At 50.1% G+C, this 19,366-nt stretch overlaps 1 protein-coding gene and 1 long non-coding RNA gene across 6 annotated transcripts in view; one reads left to right on the top strand and one right to left on the bottom strand.

Annotated features, from left to right (window-relative positions):
* PLPPR1 (phospholipid phosphatase related 1) overlaps positions 1-7,498 on the bottom strand; it is a 133,785-nt gene extending 126,287 nt beyond the window's left edge. For all 5 annotated transcript variants that reach the window (XM_080371040.1, XM_080371035.1, XM_080371036.1 and 2 more), the window contains exon 1: positions 3,180-7,498. The gene's annotated coding sequence lies outside the window, so the exon portion shown is untranslated. The remainder of the gene's footprint in view (positions 1-3,179) is intronic.
* Positions 1-19,366, top strand: part of LOC308056144 — a 271,689-nt gene that overhangs the window by 96,118 nt on the left and 156,205 nt on the right. The gene's annotated exons all lie outside the window — the stretch shown is intronic.

The following is a 19,366-nucleotide window of genomic DNA, read 5'->3' as shown; positions in this document are numbered from 1 at the left end:
TTGGGTGTTCTTCAGTGAACAGCTGGGTTTGCTGGTGGATGTTCCCACCCAGTCTTTTCTGTCTGTGATCACAACTGAAAATAAAAAAAAGTGCAATAAAAGCCCAAAGAGAAAGAAAACATGGCCTGTTAAAGAGTACAGGACTGAGTGTGCAGAACTCAATGTAACATCAAGCCAGGGTATGTGAAGGGCATGGATTTCCTCCAGAGCTGGGAAATTCAAAGCACAGAGCAGTGCAGACCTCCAGGCACAACAGACACTATACAGCAAATTCTGGAGAACTAACCTCCCAGCTGCCAACTAAGCTGACAAAACAAAAATCAACCTGTTTAATTCACATGGATATCTCACCTGGGAAAGAATGGACTAAAAACCAAGCAAAGACTTCAAGACGTATGCCATCATAAGGAGGGGTGTTCTCACTTCCTAAGTAAAAACCACTCTGATTTCAGTCTCTCAGAACAAGATGGCACAGCTGATTTCGGCACCCTTGTATGAAAACTAGTGCATTGACATGTATCACAAATTTGATTGGCATAAACCAGTAGAGAGAGAGTTCACAAGGGTTTCTGGCATCATCACTACAGAATTTCTCTTTGTTCTACTTTTATTTTCAGGAAACAATGACAGGGGAAACCAATGCTCAAGACAGATCTTACTCCTGAAGAGTCACCAACTTAAAAGGTTAGTCTTTAGCCATAACTTCAATCAGTAAAAGCAGGCCAGCATTAGTGGATTAAAAAGATGTTTCTTTTAAGCATTGATGATATGTAGCTGTTTTTCATTAGAGAAGTTTGCCTACCTTGAGGGCCTAGCTCCGTAAGTGACAATTCCACAACAACCCCCCTGTCAAAGTGATATTCACAATAGGTCCTCCTGAATACCACTGGAAAAACATGCTTCCTCCATGTTCCTGTATTATCTACAGATCTGCAAGGTATCTGTGGCTGCAGAAACTATTAGGAAGAAAAATGAGAGCACTGGGAAGTAGGATAATCAGTTTGACATACCATCTGATAAAATAACAATTAAGGAAATGTTTTCCAACTTAAAAAAAACACCTCAAAACAACAAGTGCATCTAGCCTCCTATCACTGAATAAAGAGGCAGGGAAGAGTGAGCGAAGAAAAAAATGAAAATTATTTCATGGTGATCAAAGTTTTCAAAGAAAATTAAGGTACAGTATTAAGAAAAACAAGACAGCTATGATGCAATTGCAAATTCAGAAATCTCCTTCTGCTGCTTAACCCTCACAATTCAGTCCCAAGTATGTCTTCAATTACAGACCCAGCAAAAGGTTCTGTAACTGAGATGTGACTTCACGGCTGAGGAATTAAGGATACAGTTCCCCACTAGCCCCCTGTCTCCTCTGAAAAAATCTGTCTCATCAGTTGGGGGTGGGGGTGGGAGCATGGTCTTTACTGAGCATGTTGAAACAGGTTAATAAGCACCAACAACTAGCACAGTTTTGCCCAGTAGGTCTACATATTCTGAAACAAGTCCACATCCACCACCAAAGGGGAAATAACACCGAATATCAACCTTGTTGATAAATGTGGGTTTAGCACCTTTTTCAGCACCACTGGTTTTCTACTAAGAGTGAGCATAAGCCAACACCAAATTATGCCACGTGAGAGCTAGCAATGGAAGTTGAGGAGGAGAAGAAGGAATACAAATAAATGTAGATGTAGCAGGGAGCTGTTGTCATAGCTCCCAGTACTTGAAAGATCCTCAGTTGATGTAAAGTCTGTCCTTTTTCCTCCCCTGTGTAAAGCCTCGAAAGCAGGTTCTCCTCCTGCCACAGTATGTTCAAAAATACCTACGGACAAATGCAGAAGAGACTTCCCCTAAGGTCTTCCCATTTTTTTATTTTTAGAAATAGCCCCCAAAAACTCACACCTGAGAGTAGTGAGATTACTTAAAAAAAGATGGAGGTCCACAGCCATGTCCTCAGATTAAACTGGATCTTGAAATTTACAGGCTGAAGGCAATCACACCAAGTAGCCTCTGCCCCGAAGGTAACCTCCTCTGCAGTAATTCCTCCAGAAACCTTCTTTCACCGAGTCAAGCACAAGAGCCCATTGTACAAAACAGAAAGGTTTTAAGAAACGACCTTCCTTGTGCCCAAGTAGAAACAGGGAGAAATCTGAGCACAGAGCCATGACCTCTGCTTTTCCTCACCATACCCATCTCATTCACAATAGGGAGGATGTCACCTGAAGTCCCTGCGCTGTCCCACGTGTCTTCATATCCCCACAAAGACCACATCATATCCAAGATCAGTACTGTTAGTCTCATCCATTTATTTCTGAAATACTCACCCAGAGGGCTCAAAAGGACTATTGTACAACCTCAGGTGTCAGTTTGGAAATCTCATCTCACTAGCTGCAATGACAGCTTTAAATCACTACTGATGAAAAGGCTTGCTTTTTTTCCTTTTGGAACAACCTAGCTTTTCTACAGATGCAAAAAGACTCTGGGTCACGTCTCTCAAAACATCCGAACGCTGTCGCATCTAGGGACATTTTTGCATGTCCACTCCGAAGCCTCTTTTCCCTACATGCAGCGTACCCTCACGCCCTGCTGCAGCACGCCGCCTTCTCCCAAACTAGCGGCCAACTCCGCAGCACGGCGCGACACCGGCAGGGAAGCGCACAGCCGGGAACGGTCACGGGAAGACGGTGCCCGCCTTCCCCGCCGCCTCGCGGGAGGCGCCGCTCTGTCCCCGCCACCGGGGCCAAAAGGGCCCACGGTCCGGCACCGCGGACGCGGTCGGGCGGCACCACGGGTGCGCCGGCAGCGAGCCGAGGCGAGGGGAAGCGGTTCGCGCCCCCGGGGACCCCGACCCAGACACCGGCGAGGTGCCGGCCCCGCACGGCGCCGCCGAGGGACCGCCCTGCCCGGGGCCGGGTCCCGCCCGCCGCACCACGCCGGGGCAGGGGCAGCGCGGCACCTCCCGGTGGAGGAAGGGCCCCGCCGCGTCGCCCCGGCTCCCGCGGCCCCAGCGCCCCCGGCGCCGCGCCGGGCTCCCGCCGCCGGCCCGAGCCCCGCCCCGGGACGCGGTGCCGCACGGGCGGGCCAGGCCGGAGGCGCCCCCGGCCGCGGGCTCCCACCCGCCCCTCGCCGCCCGCCCCGGCCCTCCGCGCCCCCCCGCACCCGCCCGGCCCGGCCCGGCTCACCCCGCGGTGCGGCGCGGCAGCCCCGCTACGGGCGGCGGTCTCCATGCGGGCGGGCGGGCAGCGCCCGCCAGCCGGCCATCGTGGTCCGCCCTCCCTCCTCGGCGCGGCGGAGAGGGGCGGGGGCCCGGGACGCCCTCCCTTGTCCTTGTCCCTGTCCTTCTTCTTGCTCGCCCCCTCCCGCCCCCTCGCCGCCCTAGCGATGCCCGGAGAGTGGCCGGCGCGGCTGCTCCCCCATCGCCCGCCTCTCCGCCTCTGCCTCCCCGGGCGCCGGACCCGGCTTCCAGCCCCCAGCCCCGGCTGCGGAGCGGAGGGAGGGGACAGGGGAGGGGCGGGCGGAGGGGCGGGCAGGCAGCGGGGTCTCCCCGGTCTCCGCCGCGGCCGCCCCCGCCCGGCCCGCACGCCCCCGGCGCCCTCCTGCGTGCCGGAGCCCCCGGCCCCCGGGGCTTTCTCCGCTGCCACACGCCGCGGGGGCGGGGAGCAACACGCCCCCCCACCCCGGGGGGTTCTACCTGTCGTTCGGCAGCTGCCGGCGGGAGGCTGGACGCGGCCCGGAGCCCCCTGCCTGCACCTCCTCCCCCGGCCCCCGCCCCGCGGAGCACGCAGCGCCGCTGGCGTCCCCCGGCCGCGACCCGGCTGCCAGCGGAGCCCCGTGCTCCGGGACGCCAGGGCCCTCTGAGCCGGCGCATCCCTGGGGTTTAGGGGCACCGACGCTGTCACGGGTCGCCAGCTCCCTCCGTGTGTTCGCCCGGCTGCCCACCTTCGGTCTCCTCCCCCCTCCCTTCCCGGGGGGCGCGCAGCGCAGCCCGCGGTGGAAAGGGCATCCTGGGTCCTGGTCCGGGCCCTGGCATCACGGCTGGCGTGCCGCCTCCGCCGTGCCGCATCGTGCCCACTCAGGGCACCGGGCAGGGCTGCGGGCCAAGGCTGCGGCACGGTGTCCTGGGCCTGTGCTCAAAACCTGCCCCTTGCCCCGTCTGCCTGAGCAGCTCCTGCTGAGGAGCTCCTGCTGTGCAGCAGCTGCTGGGCCACCCTGAACTCCTGGCACTTGGCGTGACCTGTCCTCAGCAAAGGGTCACTCAGGAGCCCAGCGAGAACACCGACAGAGCCGCTTGTGTTCACCCTGCGTCAGGCTGAGCTTTGCCTCCAAGTCACAGATGGGTTACTAAGAGTGAGAATGGTACCAGCCCAACTACGCAAGACAAACTCCTGGCTGGCAGGGCAAAGAAAAGGTGACCCAGGAGATTCTGCCAAGGAGCACAGAGCCCTGGCTTCCCACAAGTGTCTGGAGGGCTCTTGCCGATGCGCCTTAACTGTAAAATGGAAAAAAATAGCAGCCACAAGCTAAAGTAAATCATGAAAACAAAATTTCTATCTGTGGAGCAATGGACTTTCATTCCTCAGTTGCCAAGGGAGGTGCAGAAACATTATCTGAGTACTTCATTGCCCCCACACACTTTGCAGACGGGGAGCACAGCGCCACACAGCAGTGGGGTGACTTGCCCAAGGTGACCAGAAAGCTCAGACTGTTTGCGTCTCACTGGTATGCACCGTGGGCCACATGGACCAAGGAGCACAAGCAGACAAGTGGTGTAAAGTTACCCACTTAAGGCTGAGAAGTGTTAAATTCTGTCCGGTGCAGTGCAGAGGAAAACACTTGTGTATCCAGGCCCTTTTCCTTTGTACCCCATCAGGAGCACAGGCACAGCCCACTGAAGACGTCTCAGTTGCGGGAGAGAGGTATTCCTGTTTGTTTAAGTGGTGCAACAGCATGGGCAGCATTAGTCTGATCACACCCAAGGACCTATATTTATCAAACAGAACATCAAGTTCAGTTAACTTGAAGAATGACTGCTTGGAAACTAATGTGAAAATGTCTTCTTTGCAGCTTCCCATCCCTGCGGTTTCATTGTCTCTTTCACACCTCTCCGTAAGAGAAACGGCATCTATTTGGTGGACGTGGAGGAGGCAGAGTGAAATCAAAACACTAACGTGCCTTTCTGCTCTTTTGCCACTTTGTACCATCAGCAAGTGTAGCAGAAGCAGAGCAGGAAGGCAGGGTTTGTTTTTCCTCCTGCTTTTTGGTCACACGGATTTCTGACCCGCCTGTCATTTCAGGGAAGCTCAGCAGGGCACAGGTTTTGTTTCATAGTGTGAGTGTTGTGTGGCTCGCGTGGAGCTACAGCAGTAACAAGAGTTATTTTTAGCCTAAAGTAGGCCAGGCAGTTCCAGGAGACATACTAATAGGAGGAACATCTGAGAACAAAACAAGTAAACAAAAGAGAAAACAAATAAACAAGAATCATCTTTTACCAGAAGCACTTGCTAAACAGTAAACATGTAGAAACCGCATCCTGCGCCTCACAAGGACGTGACCCCACCCCACAAAAACCAGACCAATGCAACCTCTCAACAGCATGTGTTGCCTTTAGAACAATCAATGTATGTTGTTTGAGCACCGTACATCTGGACTGGAATCTTCAGAGATGCCCAGTTCAGTGGTTTTCAGCAGGCATTCATTTCCCAGAAAAAGCATACCTAGCCTGGTAATTTAGATAGGTATTAATCTTCTTCGTGTTCGATGTGCACCTATGTTTGGAAAGAGAGGGTAGCTGGTACCTGAAGTACACTGAAACTGGTTGCCCACCTTGCTGGGAGAATACCTGCCCACATTGGTCAGTGAAACCCTTTGGGCAAGGTACAGCTCTCTACATGCAGCTCGCCACAGTAGGCGGTAAAAAGAGATAAGGGTATGTGCTCTAGAAGAAAGACTTTTTTTTACTGCTGAAAGCAACAAGTTTTAGTTTTCCATCAGTGACAATTCAGTAGGGGGCACGGATACCTGTCCACTCCTTCATCTAGGATTGGAGCTGTAAGAACAGTCTGTAAATCTTCACAGTGTAACGACATTCCCCACCATCACATGTGTACTTCCCACACAAACTCACATAGCTATTTTGTACTGATTTTTTTAGCTCCTGCTAGTAGTTTCTCCTCCTTCCAGAAGACGTCCCAGTAAGACAGTTCATGTTCTGACTCTTCTTAACGTGTAAGCCATTCCACTGAAGCCTGTTGCAGGACACGTTCAAAGCTGGTTACTTGCATGGGTGTTTGGGCTGATCCAACCCAGAAATTGAGAACAGTCTGTGTCACCATAACCCTGAGCTTGTGTAACATGACTTGCAGGTTGGCAGCAGTTTCCCCTTTGTACAGGGGATCATAGTGAAACTTTGTGTCTCTCTCAGGAGAGATGCGGCTGCAAAAGTCCTACAATCGTACGTTATTCCCTCACATCTTGTAGTAGGATGCTCATAATGACAACAAAAGTGTTTGCTATATTTAGCATGCATTTGCTTGCTGTTCATTTAGTGATTTCCTCAAAGAGAAGAATCAGCACTTTTTGCTTTCTTTCTCTAATTCATAAACACCTCCTTGATGTCCCCACCTGACTTTTTTTCCACACCAGTATGAGTACAATGAGGTTTCACATGAAGTCACATCAGAGCTGAATGCGTATGAACTTGACATAAGGCCTCGCTCGCTATCATCTGTCAATAGATTTGCCCCAATGCTCTCTTCAGTGTTCAAAAGGATAGACTTTCCTCAAAGCTTTTTGAATCCAATTAGGCTCTGAAGTGTTTCGCTGACCAGAACAGCTGCATCTAATTCATGCCTGCACCCATCTATGCACAGAGCAAGAAGATGACAACGTACATAGGCACAGACCAAACTGCACCTGTAGGATTTGTGTATAAGGCATAGAGATACGAAGTCAGCAACCAATATGAACAAAAAATAATTTTAGGACTTCTTTGGAGAGTTTTTTGGCTGAGTGCATTCTGTCCAAGAACACCACACTTACTTAATGAGCTTTGCTGAGTGCCGGTCAAGCAGCAGCGATGGGTTACCAGTCCTAGGCCTGCCTAAAGGCAAAGCTCTTCAGAGCACCTAAAGGCAAGCAGGCACCCACTGATGGCGAGTCAGGCAGCAGTTCAATGACTTGGCACTTGGGTGTTGCTCTGGAAGGCTGGGGCTGACTGCTACGGAGCTGCCAGTGAATTCAAGCTTGGGAGATTCCTTTTCAGTACCGTTTGCTTTCTCCGGCTGTTTTGAAATGACATCACACAGCCCTCACTGCTGGCCAGAGGCCAGAGGTATGGTGTATACCCCATACGGTGTCAGATGTTCTCGGTTGAAAATTCAGTGCGTGTATGTTTACCTATGTCAGCCGTCATGGTCTCAACAGCAGGGCACACTGCTGTAGTACTGCTGTCTCTGAAAAGCTCCCTTAGACCACAGATTGAACACTCAGGTTCTCTGAGATCTGAGGGGAGATCTTCTGGAAGGGGCAGGAAGGTGGCAACATCCCTGCCCTGATGTGAGACTCCACTCCAGGCGCCGGTCGGAATGCAGAGGTGCCGTAAGCCCATCTTGGTGGCAGCCAGCCCGAGAGGCTTCCCATCTCAGCTGTGCATGCTAGATCTGCCTATGTCGAGCAGCAGCCCAGGCAAGCCTCTGGTGACCAACGTGAGTGAACTGTCAAATTGCCACAGTCCTGAAATAGGTGAGGACCACCTTTTGCTGGACACTGCCCGACCAACAATCTCTCGACCACTACGGTCCGCAGCGGTGTGCTGCACAGGCAGGAGACGTAGGGGGAAGCAGCAGAAACGTATCAAGGATTTCCTTTCACTCTTTGCAGACTATGCACTGCATCGCTAATTAGTCATGGGGAAATGCACCATCTGTTTTGCCAATGCAACACAGCAGTATTCCACTTCAGCTTTAGGGAAGACCGATCTCATAAAACAACGTCATACCCAAACCTCCTGTAAGATGGACTCTCTTGGCCGCAGGGAGGTATGACGAGAGCTGCTGTTCCTCATTAAACAGTTGGTAGGCTAAATGCAAAGACCGGTTTCTTACCTGAGAACAAAGGATTCAAGCATAAAGTACAAATTAAAGCCCACAGAGAGGGAACAGACCAGTTTCTAACACTACTGTTATACCAGTCAGAACTTATCTGTCTCTCACTCCTCGCTCACACACGGGATGTGTTTCCTAAGGGTACCAAGCCTGCCTTCCTGCACCGGAGTGCTCAGCAAACACCCATTTCATCTCGGTGCATTTCTTGACCACAGCCTGATGTTCTTAAATTCGCTTTGAAGTTAAACAGTTGCTTCCCTGACATCAACTGTTCCACAACAGACAGAATTAGTCAAATTAATTAGTCAAATTAGCAACAGGCAAAATCATCGCACTAAGATGCAGAAGCCATTTATGGACCAGATCCCAAGCTCAATGAACTTAACAAATGCTTTAGCATTTACTTCCGTGCCTCGATCCATCCCTGCGTTCTGTTTAGGACCAGTTTCCTCTCTGGGCTTTGGCACCGCCTTGCTGCCTCAACAGCTGGGCAGAAAGGAGGGTCCCAGCCTCAGAGGGATCATGCTGAGCCTTTCCAGGGGAGCTGCAAGAAGTATTCCTCTGTGCCCACGGATGAACCTGTGGGAGAAGATGCATTTGAGAAGGAGATCAGGGCTGAGAAAGGGAGGCGGTGGCTGCTGGTGGCCAAGGGTGGCTCGCCCGCCAAATTCTGCTCATCTTATTGGGGTGAGGGGACCGGGGAAGCCCCTTCTTCTGCCATGCAGGTGCTCCCTCTGCCACAGCACCACTCACTGGGGCAGGGTTGGGTCTGAACACCCTTGGGTGTTGTGCAGATTCATGCGACTGCATCAGGAATCCTGCCCCCTTCCAACAGCCCCGGGTGTGGGACAGCAGTAATTGGATTGTTGGTTGAGAGACTGTGCATTTATGAGGCTGTTGCTGGAGCGCCCCCCAGGTACAGTTCAGTCTCTTTGAGCTTCAGAGGGACTTGAGCTTTCAAGCTTTGCCCCCAAGTGCGTCACTAAGCTCCTAGGGCAATAAAAGGACATACGCTCCAGCTTTCAAATCCACATGCTCAGTATGGCTGAAACCAGCAAGTATTGCCTTCCAATAGCTGCACCTCCACCTAAATTTACAGCTGGAAAGGTGGCTTGGCTGTGGCTTCGCTTTGTTAGAGGTAAACCAAAGAGCCGCTGTCGGCACGCTCCAAGGATTGCCTTGTAACAGCAGCACATGTGGAAGGAAGTTGCCAGTCACGGGAAGCAGGATCACAACCATAAGCAGCAAAAGTTAGCTGCAGCTTGGGAGAAAAGGAGGGGATCAGCACAGTTACTCTAAACTAATGACTTTCATCCACCATCTGCTTTCTCCCCTCTTCCAAACCATTCATCTGTGTGCCCTTTTCCAGTTCTTTTCTCACTTTCCCTTCCATCTGTCTTCCTGGATCCAGTCAGTTTATTATGGAGACAATTGTTACCGTCAATAAAGCAGCGATTCAGCGCATACTTATCCTTTGTGTTACTTTGCACATACTGCAAAAGACTGAAGCAGAAAGTCAAGGAACGAGCTAAGGTGTTCAGGACAGCAGAGTGCAGGCAGGGGCTAACATGCATGACACCGGCTCCTGGAGGCAATGCCTCCGAAAGGCCACGGTCTGTCAGCAGCCTGGGGTCCGGAAAGCCCCTGTTGAGAAGCTCCTTCTGCTCCGGCTGCTGTGGCTGCCAAAAGTCCTGCCACCCTTCTTCCCGGGGCTTTCAGCAGCGAAAAACGGGTAGCAGACACTACCTGTCCTCTTACAAGCCAGGCTCAGATGTTTTGTCAGATGCGCAGGGTGGCCTCTCAAATGGATCTTGGCTTCAACAGATGTCAAGAAATGCTTAATGCAATTTCTGAAGCAAAGTCACCCTTCTCTAGGTGACTCAATACTCCAGAAAATCAAGTGCCTATTTTCTGCCAGAGTCAAGTGGGTTCAGGTAGGAACTGCCCCAAACTTGCATTGCCCAGGCCAGTCCGGCTTCTGCTGTAGCAGGTGGTGTGTGCGAATCACAGGACGAAATTCAGCCCCTGCCAGAAATTTCTTACGGTGTCAAAGATCAGTCTTAGCAGAATAACGATGAGGCTGAGGATGATGAGGTGCAGGTGCTGAGTGGCACAAACGCACTAGCATGTGTCCCAGATCTATCGGATGAGGCCTCCTGCCCCCTGGTAATAGCCATACACTGCACCGATCGCTACCAGCAGCTCCCTAACACCAAAGGAAACATTCTGCTTCTTTGTGCAGCCGGAGAACGGAGTGCGGCTTCCCCGATGGCATTTATTTCCAGACCAGAGTTCCCCTGACATGAGTGAAAAACTGCTGAGCCAATGGTGGAGCTCTGGGTCCCTAAGCACGGAAAGGTCAGCTCTTTTTGCCAGCTGTTTACACTGACATGTGAGGGAGAAAATCTGCTTTGAGAGAAAACCTTTGCAAACTACATGCCCCCAGTAGCTTGCTCCTTGTAAATTTACTGCAACTATAAAGCAGACTCACACAGAAGACATGTGAGTTATGGCTTATGGCCAGTTGCACAATGAAGTAGCAACTGGGGGAGCTGTAGATGAACCCAGCTTTCTAGTCCGAGTCTGTGAGGAGAGAAAAAAAGATGTTTTGAACAATTCTGATGCCTGGCTGGAACGACAGCAATCACGGAGTGTGGAGGAAAAGATGCCCTGCCCCTGTTTCCTTGTAGAGGACTGAAGCTGGGTTCATTAACATTGATAACATACAGCTGTGGGCTGGCTTCAGGGGCGGTGGGTTGGCTGATGTAGGTAGGGCGCAGCTGTGGCTGGTTCTGGGAAGTGGTTGGGCAGCCAGTGAAGGGAGAGCAGCCGAGGAAGAAGCGAGAGAAGAGAGAGTGTGCCCTGGGTGAGGAGAAGGCAGCAGAGGGACTGGCATGAAGAGTGTGTTGGTATGGGATGGTAAAAGACCTTGCTGCAGCTGGCTAGTTTGGAGAGTGCTGTGACATTTCCTATTTGTCCCCCTGCTATTGCCAATTTCTTTAACCTCAGGCAGTGGAAATCAGCATCTCGTCTTGCCTTCAGATGAGCAAGGTCAGCTGAAAACAAATAAGGTGGCTCTGTTAAGCAAGGGGAGGGGAGGGCAGGGCAGAAAAGGCCAGGGGGAAGGCCTGGAAAGTGGGTGTCTGAGGTCTTTTGGAAATTACTGTGCTCATCTTTGCCTGAGGTTGTTCACGGCACCAGGCTGCTCTGCTTTTGTCTGGAAGCAGGTTTCAAATGGAATGACAGGATAACTGCTCTCTGGCAGAGAGGTTATTCTAACATAAGTCCCTGCTGTGAAGTTCAAGGGCATACTAGTGTTTTCTTGTAGGTAGTAAACTTCAGCAATTTGGAGAGTGTTACTGGTGCCAGAGTGAGAAAAATGTGCAAGAGCCTGGCAGTTCAGTACCAGCACAGGTTTGACAGCTGTCTGTGAAAGAAGGTAACGGTGGCTATATTTTCACCGTGGCTGAGAGAAAACAGGACTCACAGAAGAGGAACAGACGTCCCTGGATGTCACCTTCAATAATGTTTATAAGGCCAAATATCCAATTGTTGCCTATGCCTCTCGACGCATTCTCAAGGAGGATGGCAGCCCCAATCTAGACGAAGCCAACTAAGAGGCTCTGAATCCTTGACCAACAGGCACCGGGGCTGGCACTGCAGACAAAGGACTTTGCTGGCATCGGTAACCCTGCTGGGGTGAATGGGAAGATGGATAGCTGTAGTGCTACCCTGTGACTGCTTGCAAGATGAAGGCCCACCATCTGCACAGAGCAGCTTTAAAACTTCTCATTCTGCTGTGTCCTTGACACCTTTCTATGCCCTTGCTTATTAAGGGTAGCGGGGCCATCTTAACACCCCAATGCGCTCTCACTGAGCATCTATGGCGATGGTTATGAGTCACCGGGCTGACAAAGCGGGCATCTCGCCTTGCACCGTGAATCTCCCTGGTGGCCCTTCTGTCAGCTGAAGAGCATTTCTTGCTGACAGATGGAGCGCAGGTGCTTGAGGTGGGCATTGCCGAACCTGCTTCCTGCTGAAGGCAGCAAAAATTGCAGAGACAATGGCTTCATTGGAGGCAGCACGCACGCCTTGAGCGTACTGGAAGAGAGAAAAATTTCTGTGGTGTATTGGCGTAAACTCCGACCTTCGGCAAGTCTCGATGGAGTGGAGAGAAACAGTCTGATTCATACTGCTTCCCCACTAGTGCTGCACATGTTGCACACAGAGAAAATATGTGCAAGCAAGGTTTTTTAGCAGAGCGCCATTTCTTCCCAATCTCAAAAAGCCTGCAGGTGATGCTGAGCTACGGATAGGTGTCATAACAGAAAAACAGCACAGGGCCTCAGGACTGACGCCAAAACACAAGTCGCATCACTGTAGAGGGAATTTCTGAAGTCAGGGTCACCTTTCAAACACCTCCATTCACATGTGGACTGAGAAGCATCAGCCTTTCAGAGCAATTTCCATTTGCTGCAGAGCCAGCCTGCAGAACAGCTGAAACATCTGTGTGCTGTGCATTGGTGTTTCCTTCCCCAAATCCACCTCCAAGGGGCTGCTGACAAAGCTGAAACTATGGAACAGTGGAGCGTTCCTTTTTCTCCCAGGTGCCACTCCCAGATCCCTCTGGGGAGAGCTGCATCATTTTGCTGCATCTGTCTCTAAACTGTCTTTGGGGCAGTGACAACTTTATAGTTTTGTCCAAGCAGCATCCATGCACTGGTAAAAAGAGCTCAGCCAGCAGAGCGCAGGTTTCTTCTTGCGGAAGTCCACGCAACACAAGCAGCTTTACTGCCTGGGGCACCCTGTATTCCCCATGTCCAGCCACTGGCTAGAAAGTTTGCCCTCTTCCCGCAGAGCAAAGAGGGAGCAGACCTCCCAGGCTCGCCACGCAGCTGCTCGCGCTGGATGCCCCTGTGAAGTCCAGCCAGGTGTGCAGTGCCAAGCTGGCTGCAGCAGTTATGGCAGGACCTGGTAGGAAAGAGCTAAGACTGTGGGGGGTTCCCCTCTTTCTGTGGTCCGAACGAGTTCTCTGGCACCCCCCCAGAGCAGGGAGGTGACAATACCCCTCTGTAACACGGGATTCGGGTGCGGAGGGAGTTCTCAGGTCGGGCTTTTCCCAGAGTTTTTCCTGAGGCGCAACTTGTCAGGGCGTTCTGCTCATGCTTTGGCTTTGTAATCAGTTTATTTACATATGGATACCTATCCTTACCTTGAGGAGCTTCAGGTCCCCTGCTGCAGTTATCGTTGTCCTGACCAATGAAGGAGAACACTGAGCAGCTCCCCAGCGATGGTTCCAAACACGGTGCAGTAGCACCACCTGAGGCATTGCTGCAGACTTTGGTATCAGCGTTCCCACAAGGGCAGAGCAATAAATCACGGTGGGGAGAAGCTCCTGGGGACACACCGCAAGGGATGCCTGTGCTGTCACCAGCACCAGGATAGGTCGCAGGCCAACTGTGCAGAGGTTGCGGGGACCGACCATCTGAGCATCCACCCTGCTTCCCAGGCGGGTTTGTGCAGCCAGCAGTGAGCTGCTGTGGTTGCACGAGTATCAAGGGACCGGCAGGCACAGCTTTGCTGTTGTGGGAAGCAAGGCTGTGCAGCGCGCCAACAGGTGTGGCTGGAGCTGCAGACTGGTGCTTACCCCCTGATAAATCAGCGTCCAGCCACTGCCCACAGGGAGCGTCCACATGGACGTCGCTGCTTGGCTGCAGGGGCAGGGCTGCAGAGGTACCTCTGCTTTATGTGCAAATTGTGTCACGAGTTACCACTTCTCCTGGGGAACGGAGCGGCTCCTTTTTACTCTATAGCTATTGACAGACCTCACTGAGTCTTGTTTGAGTCTCAGTTGCTGCATTTATTTTCAAGAACTTTAACCTTTAATACTCTGCCCGTCACAAAAGATCAGAATCCATCCATTTCATCTCTGCAGTGAATTGAATTATCCCTCGCAACAAGAGAGGAGCCGTAAGCGTTACAATGGATGGTGAGCAAGAACAGCTGCTCCCTTTATCTGAACGGGAAAAGTTTTCACAATACCATTGCAGTCAGCATCCAAAGAAGGTATCCAACCTCAGGCATTCTTTTCAACACCCATTTTTCTTTAAAAAGGGGAAAACCTCCAGTTCCTTGTTTTATATATATATATATATATATATATATATATATATATATACATATTAAAAAAAAAAAAAAGGAATAATTTTTGTGCCAGGTGAGAAGTCCCAATTCCAACAGTGTAATTTAAAAAAGGACAGCTCATCTGGCTGTAAAGTTGAGGGCAGCCTCCAATAAATCTCACATACACCCGCGTTTGGAGCCGACTGGTTACCATGGTTACCGTGACATTGCTAGTCTTATTTATAGCCCTGCGCTATATATATCGCTTTCCAGAAGGCATAAAAGGGAGAGCTGACTGTGAAGGAATCTGGGAACTGCACGTTGCAAAAGAGACGTAGAGGGGAAAAAAGCTAATTAAAGAGGGGCTGCTGAGGTGGCATGTTGGTGTTTGCAGCGCAGGGCCATGACGCCAGGCAGGAGGGATGTAGCTGGCCTCTGGCTCCTTCACCCCGAGCCCACCCGAGGGACACCCGTGGCGAGGGAAAGCTGGGCTTCTGCTTGGCGTCCCTCCAGACCGCTGGGGCAGGATTTCCCAGCGCCGGTCCACAGTTCCTGAGGGACAGAAGGGAGCTCGTGGGTGGCAGTGCAGGTAGGAGAAGGGCTGGGGACAGACAGTGGCAACCCCCAATGTCGGCGCCCTCCAACGCTGCGCCCCAGAAACAGGCAGCTGCAGATGTCTGCGCTGAAAGTGGGACACGTTCCCCACCTCTCCCAAGGGGACCGCCTTGGCTTTCTTCCTCTCTGAAGCAAAGCATAACATGCTTGTGGGGAGTTATACAACTGCATGTGTGTGTGTGTATATATATATAAAAAACTATAAACACGTACACATAATGTGTTATGAAGAACATACGTTTTGTTAGGAGGAATGAAAAAAAATCAGGTCAGTGGCAACATGTACGCAGGGACCACCTTGTGATACAGGATAAAGACAGAAGCCTGCAGGTCTGTAGAAAAGAGAAAGACACCGAGTGAGAGTTGGAGGTAGGTAAAGAGAGAAGAAAGGAGGGAAGGAAGGGAGGAGGGGAGAAAGGAAAGGAGAGAAAAATAAATAAATAAACAAACAAACAAATAAAGACAGGCAGCAGAAGGAAGGCAAGAAGGAAGGAAGGAGGGAAGGAAGGAAGGAAGGAAGAGAAAAGGAAGTATAGAGGTAGATAGAATGGAGGGAGGGATGGAGGCAAGGGACAGAGGAAGGCGTGACTTTTTAATAAAACACTTCCCCAGTTTTTAATCTAATTCCACTTCCAAGAGCCAGGTTGCTGCGCAGGTCAGCTGTCAGCCCCAAGGGCAGTTTCAGCTGCCCAAGGGCAGGTGAAGAATATAGGTAGAAAGTGTAAATGTAAAAAGTCTTGAAAATGGGAAACAGCAACCCTGACGGCTGAAATGCAAACCAAGGAAAAAACCCAAAAGTTTATTAAAGATAACTGACATGAGCGGCTTAAATGGTGTCTCCCCCAAAGATAATCAGGACTGATAATATGGGTACAATTACAAGCCAAAATTCTGAGGGAAGGTCTGCTCAGAGTCCAGCTGAGCCGAAACCTCTCTGGGAAGCAGCTGAAAATGAGACCAGATTACCTTTCATAAGAGCACACACCACCGTTTCAAGACTGTTGCTTTAATGGTGAGTGTTTTGCTGATTACAGACCTGTGGGAATGAGTGGAAACTGATGCCTATAGAAAAAACGGGTTAAAGTCTGACCTAAACAGGAAAGGTGAGCTATTCTGGGACTCTGCTAATGACATTGAGATGGCCCTCTCACTAACTCTGTGAACCTTAACTGGTGCTGGTCCCGATCCAATGTTCATTTAAAATAGTTTGGAAATACACTATTTAAACTCCTTTTCCAAATTTCAGCTACAAATGTCTTCTGCTTAGCTGCCTGGGGACTGTAAAGACAGGTAACCCAAAGCTTTTAGACCATTTTGATGGGGAAAACCAAGGAAACAGACAAGCAAACCTCCTCGCGAACAGGCATTTAATAAGACAAGCCCTGGTGTGGGACATGGGTGTAGCTGGAAATCCCTCACCACTTCATTTTCTGTCCCCTCTTCCTCCTTGATGACGCCTACAGGCTGAGATTCAATTTGGTCCATTATTGGGAGTACAGGCAGGTTTAGTTTGGGAGTAGGGCAAAAAAACCCACCCAAAACAACATGAAAAGGGTAAAAGAATGTGAAGAAGGGACAAAACCAGAATCAGGTCCTGTTCTCCTCACTCATTTTAAAGAGTTTTTTCCCAAAACAGAAAATATTTTCCCTCTTAAGTCACATAAACCAGAAACTGAATGTCTCAATAAACTACTGTGAATGCATCGTAACTGAGCTTCAGTATGAATTACAACGTCACGGCTGTGCCTCTGCAGAGACTTTGCCCCTCAGCAGCTAGCTGTGCCAGTCCTGTACAGAAGCACTCACCAAAATATCAATATATTTCTGCTGTGTCTGCAAATTACTAGATGGCCTAATGCAACTGCGTGCTTTTGTACTACTATTTCTCTTTGTATTGATTAAACATAAATTATTGAGGCAAGTAACCGAGGAAATTCCAAGGTAGCAGTGACGGTGATCTCTGTAACTGGAGGCTGCCTGTCACTGTGATACTTCTGACCTGATGATTTGATGTGATGCTTACAATCCAGGGCACTCCTCTAAGAGTCTATTATTTAGAATCTAGCTTGTTTACGTGCCCAGCCAGGCACACTAGAGAGGGAGCGGGAAAATCCATTTGCCGAAACAAGACAGATAAACCTTGAGCTGGCAGCAACTGGAAGGATGTTTGTATTCAGTTGTAGCTGTAGAGGATCTGTGAAAAATACACAATCTATTTCTGTCTCTAAATACTGGGGCTGAGCTCAGATAATACATGATGAGGACTACGCAAGTTCTCAAATAAACAGATAAAAACTACAGGTGGTTAGATTTCACTGGAAAACATTTTTCTTCTTGTAATTTCATTATCTGAAAACCACTGATAAAAGAACTGCAGTGGAACATGCTGGGGTGCATTAGTTCAGTAACTGTTTCTGTTTCATTAGGATGCTTTAAGCCTTCGACAAATGTCACAGCATTAACATTTTATGCGGAGCCATGACGAAATGGCTGCTGGAAGAATCAACAGCGTTTCTAAAAGTCAGCACTTTTTGCCTGTCTTTGTGAGACTACTGGTCACTCTGCAATATTAAGTGGCGGTGTTGCTGTGAGAATTATGTCCCTGGTGATGCTTCGTTTGCCTATCTGGCCATTGCAGGAATGAAACTGCCGACAGATGTGACAGCAACCTCCATCATTGTGCTTGGTTATGGTTCAAGTGCCCATTTCCATTTGGCAGATATTCCTGCTAAGTCTCCCTCAGGGCAAGTAACCTTTTAATAACAATGTTTTCCCTTTGATTTTGCTACAGAGGCACCTGCTCTAATATATTGATTGTGCAGTAATATGAACTGATTGGCGATTCCCTCTTGCTTTCCCCCATACCTCTCCTCAGTCCCTCTCTGGCAAAGCTGCGAGGACAGCCTCTTCCCACCCACCACTCAGCTCAGGTCTGGCCCCTTTTCCAAACCAGTCTGGACTTACTGGGAGCATGCTTGCACCATCAGCGAACCCCCCCGCCCATACTGCTCGAAAGATGACATTTTCCTCTTCTGCCAGTTTGTGCCTCAAATTTTTAGTAGATTTTCATCATTAAACTTTATTTGCAAGGAGGAATGAAAATGGAAAGAGTTGATTCACTCAGTTTGCCAAAAAACGTTGCGCATTTTAAACCTGCAGTAAAAGGCTACCAAGCTGCGTGTATCAATCACGTTATGAGCATAAGTGGCAAACTACAGACACTAAACGGGCAAGTTTTACTATGCGCACAACTGCAAGGGATTATGAACATGGAAACAAAGGTTTCATACATTGCAGACAAACTCTTTTCTTATTAAACAAATTTGTTGAAGCCATTTCTCTCCTATACCTGCCATTCTTTATACAAGACAACATATTATGTAGTTGCTATGGATATTTAACCAAAAGTTGAGCAAAAACCTCTAATACACTCCTGTGCAGGTACCTCTTTTTCCGCAACTTCTCCTACACCTTCTGGTCACTTATTTGCCGTGTGTGCTGCCTGTGCTGCCAAATGGCTCACCTTCCTCTGCATGCCCGACAGTGATGGCTGCATTTGGAAGCAGCAGCTCTACAATTCAGTGCAACAAAATCTGATGATTTTCGATACCATTATTGCTGTTGTCACTGTTCTTCTTCTTCTTCCATTCCCGATATCCAAGCCAAACTGCCTGGGTTTTTTGAAGACAATTTGTGCCAGAGACCGAAATATTGTCCTGGGCAACAGGAGAACGTGCCTGGGGATCATCTTGCTCAAATGATTTAAACCGAGCAGAACTTGCTCCTGTTGAGTTCCCTGGAGGAACAGGCAGCACGTTGATGAGCTGGCAAACACACCCATAGCATTGTGGTCGTGAATAAGGCAGAAACCAAAGGAAGCTACACAGTTTTAATTCTGCTGCTGGGGTGACAAAGGCAATTATTGAAACGGGAAGCTATGTTACAGGACACAAATCAAACCACTTCAGCCTAATCCTTTAAACAAGTACAGTCTCAAGGACCGGTCTCATAAGCAGTTCCCATGTTTCTTAGCTGGAGTTGTGGGCCTCTACCCTCAAGGGTACACGTAAAGAGGCTGCTAAGAGGCGCTACCCGGAAGGGTGGCTGGGAGGTTGAAGGTTCTCCTGTGCTCGGAGGGTGCTGCAGCTGGCAAGTGGGAAGTGCCGGTGCTTAGTGACCCCATCTCCCGTCTGCAGGAGCAGGAGAACACATCCCACTGCCTGGGGAGTGATGCCTCAAGCAGCCCTCCTGGCTCCCTTGCGGGGAAATCTCTCTGGTGTGGGTGCAAGTGAGGGCACGGCTGTGCAGACACTCTCTGGCTCTGTGCAAGTCACCCGGCTTCCCCAAGATCATTATTCTGTGCCTGTGAAACGGGGACCAGAGCACTTCCAGGCCCTCACAGGCCACCAAGGAGGTATGTGTGTTCTACTGCATGGGACCTGCGGACACCCAGAATATGTCAAAGCGTCCTAGCAGTGCTGGTAATGTAGAGCTGGGAGCAAATGATGAACCATTAAGTTCAATTGTGT

Source organism: Falco punctatus (assembly GCF_963210335.1).
Source record: "Falco punctatus genome assembly, chromosome: Z".
NCBI classification, from domain to species: Eukaryota; Metazoa; Chordata; class Aves; order Falconiformes; family Falconidae; genus Falco; species Falco punctatus.
The sequence above is the reverse complement of the archived record's forward strand: the minus strand, read 5'-3'. Positions and strand labels throughout refer to the sequence as shown.